Source organism: Leuciscus leuciscus, assembly GCF_965113295.1.
Source record: "Leuciscus leuciscus genome assembly, chromosome: 6".
NCBI lineage: Eukaryota > Metazoa > Chordata > Actinopteri > Cypriniformes > Leuciscidae > Leuciscus > Leuciscus leuciscus.
In genome coordinates, this window is record NC_138730.1 from 9,907,067 (window position 1) to 9,913,351 (window position 6,285).

The following is a 6,285-nucleotide window of genomic DNA, read 5'->3' on the forward strand; positions in this document are numbered from 1 at the left end:
CTTATGCAAGACAGATGATATTAAGATATATGGATATGAAAGAGTTTTGGAGCCTCTTCTAAAAGACCTGGCTACATTGGAACACTTCTGTGTTTTCATCTCCCAGCTCGGTCACTCTGTCAAAGGCACAGTCCAGTCTGTGGTAGCAGACAATCTTGGAGCCCATGGCTTAGCTGACTTTGTTGAGAGTTTTTCTGGGCATTACATATGCAGATTTTGTACAGCACAAAAATCTGAGATTCAGTGTCAAGATGTCAAATCTGCTGCTTACCCCCTTCGAACAAGAGATATTCACAAAGAACATGTTGACTTTGCAGAGAAGAGCAATAGTAACTACTGTGGAGTAAAAAGAAAGTGTATTCTTTCTGAAAGCCTTGCCCATTTTGATGTAAGCACAGGTTATCCGCCTGATATTGCTCACGATTTATTTGAGGGTATTGTTCCGGTGGAGCTAGCAAAGTGCTTAAATCTTCTTATTTCAAAGAAGTATTTCACTCTTGACTCCCTAAATTCCTTAATCCAGAATTTCCCATACAAGCAGGGTGACAAAACCAATAGACCACATGTTATTCAATGCACATTTTCCTCCAAAAAAACAATCGGCGGAAATGCTCATGAAAATTGGAACCTGCTGAGACTAATTCCATTTATGGTTGGTTTGTTCGTACCAGAGGATGAGCTTGCATGGCAAGTCATTTTAGAACTAAAAGACATTGTCGAGTTAGTAGTTGCTCCTGTCCACACTGAGGAGACACTTGCATTTTTAGATTTCAAAATCTCTGAGCACAGACAAAAGTACCTTGAACTGTTTCCTGGATGTGTCTTACCAAAACATCACTACCTAGAGCACTACCCTCAGATGATTCGTTGCTTTGGGCCTCTGGTTAGATTATGGACTATGTGTTTTGAGTCAAAACATAGCTTTTTTTAAACAAATTGCTCGACACACAAATTGCTTTAAAAACATCGCACTGTCACTTGCAACAAAACATCAACTGATGATTGCAAATTACATGCATTCTTCAAGCATCACTAAACCCATACTAGAGGTCACAAAAGTCTCTGAAATTCCTGTTGATGTCCTTAACGAGGATGTAGTTTCAGCCCTCAAGGAAAAATTCCCAAATGTCACAAGTGCATTTAGCTAAAAATGTGACAAGCAATGGAATGAATTATCGAAATGGAATGGTACTTGCACATGGGTCCAATGGAGGGCTTCCAGATTTTGCTGAAATCATTCGGATGTGCATTGTTCAAAACAAGCTGCATTTTATTGTGAATGGGGTGGGGTGGATTTTCACGCTTCAGGGCAGTGACGAGTACATATGTAGTCCAGTGGTTGTCAAGACACCGTTGGCACAACCTTAAGCAATGGCCCTGAACGGTGGTTTAATGTCAACATAGTGACAACGCTGTAACAACCTTCACCACACAACGTATTTATAGCAACCTTTTGGCCATGTTGATAAAACGTTGTTAGAAGGTTGGCTACGTTGTGCCAACGTTCTGTGTTTGCTGGGGTGTTTCCCATTGAGTACCTATACTTTTACTTACCTATAAAAGCTCAGCGGTAAAATTTTTGCAAGTGAAGAATATGGCTGTCGCGGTGAAGGAATTTCCCTTGCGGTGATTATGAGTGGCACCATTATTTTTTTTTTGCTAAATTTAATTTGCAGTATAAATAAGTGTTACGCCCGTTTCACACATACTCCATTTGCAGTGCGTATACAGCAGTGCAGCGATCGTTTCCGCACCGAGTCTATTTCTGCTGTGCTGCACACGCTGAATTAAAGTGACAGCGCATGTTTCGTGGTCAAAATGAACACAGAATGACCTGAAAATGTAGTAATTTCACCATAAATGCGATTAATTAAATAAAATGTATTTAATTAAATACCACTTTTTTTTCACTTTAATACCGGGGTAGAGCAAGAAAAGCAACAATTTACCTCAACAAGGCGACATAATGAACAACACTTGTCTCATTCGTGGAGGTGGAAAAACAAGTTCTTTGTGACATGCAAGATTTATTGTATTAAAATTTAAATGAAAAAGAAAAGGCATGAGAGTCGGCTGTTTTTGTCAATTTTAAGTTTTAATTTAAAATGTTTGCGATTTAATATAAGTACATGGTTAAATATTTGACCACTTGCTTGAGCAACTTAATATAAGTAGAAGTAATGCATTGAATAATAGGCTGACGTTGTTTAAATTGTGTTTAAACGTGCATGCGTCTATTATAGAGTGTAGCCTATATGTGTACAAAGAGCATCGCAATGCTGAGACGTTAAGACCGGCGTAAATCAAGGGAAAATACAATTTACTTCAACAAGTCAACATAATGAACACACTCTTCTCATTCGTGGAGGTGGAAAAACAAGTTCTTTGTGACATGCAAGATTTATTGTATAAAGATTTAAATTATGCAAAAGAAAGGGTAAGTCTGCTGTTTTTGTCAATTTTAAGTTTTAATTTAAAATGTAGGCTATGCGATTTTAATATAAGTACATGGTAAAATATTTTACCACTTGCTTGAGCAACTTAATATATAATTATATAGAAGTAATGCATTTAATAATATGTTGTTTAAATTGTGTTTAAACGTGAATACGTCTATTAAAGAGTCTATGTGTACAAAGAGAATCGCAATGCTGACAAAAAACTATTTTTAAATAAAAGTTGCTGATAACTTCTGGATTTGAAATACAAATAGTGAGTATGTATTTGTGGTACAGCCTACAGCAGCGGATCAGTTACGCACTGCAAACGCAGCATATGTGAAAGCACTATTGCGCGTGCTGCTCCTGCACTGTATATGCACTGCAACACGCACCGCACTGCACACGGAGTATGTGTGAAACGGGCGTTACCATGTGGGCAGCTGGCACGAAGATGAAGGAGATAAAAAAACAACACAGGCTTTATTAATAATCCAAACACTGAATGAATACGCAGGCAAATAATGCAAACCACAGATGCATAAGCAATAACTTGTCAGGGGTTTCCTCTTACAGTTCTGTCTTTGTTCAATGTGTCTTTGTTTGTGTTGTGCTTGAGCACAAGGCTTTGTCTTTGTTTGTGTTGGCCATGTGCTCCTCTGTTCCTGCCTCCTTGTTTCCAATTACCACGTTCTCTTGTTTAGTTTAGCCTTCCTGTAGCTCAAACAGTAGAGCATAGCGCTTCAAACGCCAAGGTCATGGGTTTGATTCCACACTCAAAATGCTGGGTTGTTTCTGTAAACAAATTGTTGGGTTGATTGTGCTGGGTCAAAATGTTGGGTTGTTGGGGGTACTGTAAACATATTATTGGGTTGCTCATGCTGGGTCAAATGAGTTGTAAGGGGGTAATTCACAAATAAACAGCTGGTTGGGTTATTTTGACCCAGCAACTGGTTTATTCTTTGCGGAACTTTCTGGATCTTCACTTCAGACTCGAGGAGCACGCCACTCGGAGCAGGCAGTGTTTTATGGTAAGTTAATATTAATGTTTACCTATATTTTTTAAAAGTTGTGGTAACAGCAAGCTAATTTCACTGTTCAACATACAGTCTTTGATATGGAAGTGTGAGGGGTAACGTATTTATTCTGTGAAACGTAAATAGCCACAGCTAGCCGGTTAGATTTTTTGACAAAATGCTGCATCGTTAAATCCTTAATTGTAAACTAGCTAGGCCTATATCAGCAGCCTTTTTGAAATATGCAGTTTAAATAGTAAATTCATCACGTAATTATCGTATTCATTGTGGACGTTGTGTATTTAAAAGTGAGGAAAGCGTTTTGAATGAAATCCGTAAGCGCAGTATGTTTTTAGACCCTCACAGGGCTCGCACGTAAAATCTGCGGGAAATTAGTCTCGAGGCTAATGTAACGTTTGTGTGTGGAAAGTCTGCTGGCATATTGTAGAAATACTCGTAAGAAGAAGCGACTGGGGTAAGTTCCAGCATAGTCTCCTCCTGCGTGTGTCGTCTCTGTCGGAACCAGGATTGTTCCGAAAAAAATTAACTGAGGAATAACATCACAATACGCGCCGTCACATTCTGGTTATTAGCCTAGTGTAACGGAATTACCCGCCTGGAATATTGTCAAATTGACAGGCGCCAGTTTTGAGAAGAAAATTATTAAGAATGATCATCAATAGGCCTATTTAAAACTTTAAAAATGTAGACTGACATGATACCCTACCATGCATGTCATCTTTCATTTTATTGTGTAACATTATCTAAGCGTGGCGATCATCAGCGCTGCCAGTCAGGAGATTAACGAGCAGCTTTGCTGGTTTGTGAGTTTTAATGTTAAAGACACTATCAACATTACAGTAATATTTTTACTTTTATTGCCTAAATGTTGACAATATTAGTCCAAAGTACTCTTTTATTACTATAATTCAGTTTGCAAATACTGAATTTAAATAGACATTTTGTTTGTTTGCCACATTTAGTCATATTTGGTAATGTTTGCAATAAAAAAAAAAAAAGATACTTCCACAAAAAAAGCTTAACTTGCATGTTAGTTATATTGCAACACTCTAATTGATTGTGTGTAATCAACAGGTGGGGACCAACATGGTTGAATATTCACAAAATGGGATGACTGGAGCATTGCTGCATATTCTGTGCCTCAAGGATGAGACGAGGGGGACATGTCAGACCTTTGCCATTGTTCCAGGCCACACCATCGAGACTGAGTTTCAAAGCTATTTTTTTATTTTATTTTGATGTTAAATACACAAAGCAGTGTTTCCCCGCCTGGGAGTTTCTCCAGCATGCCTTGTATCAAATTAATGGAAAAGAGTCCTCCTCTGTAAAATTTGAGGACAACAGTTGTTTCAGGCCAACGTGATATTTAGTCGCATTTCAAATGTTTGTTGCTGTTCTTAATAAATCAACATATCTTAATAAATGAAATCGTAATTGTATAAGTTCAAATGAGTTGCTTAATGACTTTTAAAGGTGCATTGTGTAATATTTACGAGGATCTGTTGACAGAAATGCAATATCATATACATAACTATGCTTTCAGTGGTGTATAAAGACCTTACTTAATGAACATTATGTTTTTATTACCTTAGAAGTATATACATTGTATAATTGTAATAATTGTATACAAAAAATTATTAAAGACATGTATTAAAAATGTTTTTTTTTTTTTATAATTAAACCAGATTTAAATCAAATTTACAGTGGCCTCTCTGGTTTATTGTATTACAGAGACAATAATTATTTTACATTCATAATATAACAAATATTTGTTACTAATTTTATTAAGGCAATGAGATACAAAATAACCCAGCATATAAGTAGGACTTAACCCAGCAAGAGGGTTAATTCCACCCACTGGTTGGGTCAGGGACTCCAGATGAAAATTAGTCTGTACGGCTAAATCTGGCTCATTTACATTTGGACATTGTCCTTTTGTTCATTAATGTGCATTGTCCCTTTTAAATAAACAAACAAACAAACAAACAAATGAATGACCCAGAAATATGGGTTAAATGGTAAAACCCAGCACTTGGGTCAAACCAACCCAGTGCGTGTTCTGTCCAATAGTGACCCAGCGGTGTGGTTAAGGTTGGGTTATTTTTTAACCCAGCAGTTTTTAGAGTGCACGGGAACTAAAAAATTGATAAGAATGTAAATGTGTACCTTGAAATGCAATGTAAGTCACTTTGGATAAAAGCATCTGCCAAATGCATAAATGAAATGTACATGTAAATGTAGTCGTTGATGAGTCCTCGTTAGTCTGAGTGTGCTCACCTGTTCTTTGTCCATGTGTGCTCACCTGTTCCTCATGTTGTCAGCTCCCTTTATAATGTGTCATCTTTCCCTCTTGTTTTGCCTGTTTGCTGTGTGCCACAGCATGCACTTCTGTGTGCTACCTTGTGCATCCCTTTTCATTGTTCAAGTTGAAGATAATAGTGGTGGCGAGATGAAGCCTAAATAAGCATTGAAGCTTTTCAGCCAAGTGGTTCACAAAATGGTTCATTTCTCGAGGCTTAATTTGCTCACAATACCTCCTGGTGGTCAATGAGTGTAAAACAAGCAGATACATTACAGGATCTGATGTGATCTGTGATACTCTGTATTTTGTGCCAGTTAAGGCTTAGAAATAATGGTGAAAAAAAAAAAAAAAAATTCAACAAAGACATCTATTTATATGATTACAATGTGTATTTTGTGGTGGTATGATTGTATAACATGACTGTGTAATACATGTATTGGCTTGAAAATAGGGCTGCACAATTAATCGCAATTTCCATGTCACGGCACTTAAACTGATTTTGAAATTG

General features: G+C 37.3%; 1 long non-coding RNA gene across 1 annotated transcript; it reads left to right on the forward strand.

The window, feature by feature from the left end:
• Positions 1-3,266: 3,266 nt before the first annotated feature.
• LOC309500259 lies at positions 3,267-4,698 on the forward strand. The gene is made up of 2 exons (XR_014206518.1): positions 3,267-3,469; positions 4,550-4,698. It is a non-coding gene; the product is annotated as an uncharacterized lncRNA (long non-coding RNA).
• The last annotated feature ends 1,587 nt before the right edge of the window (positions 4,699-6,285 follow it).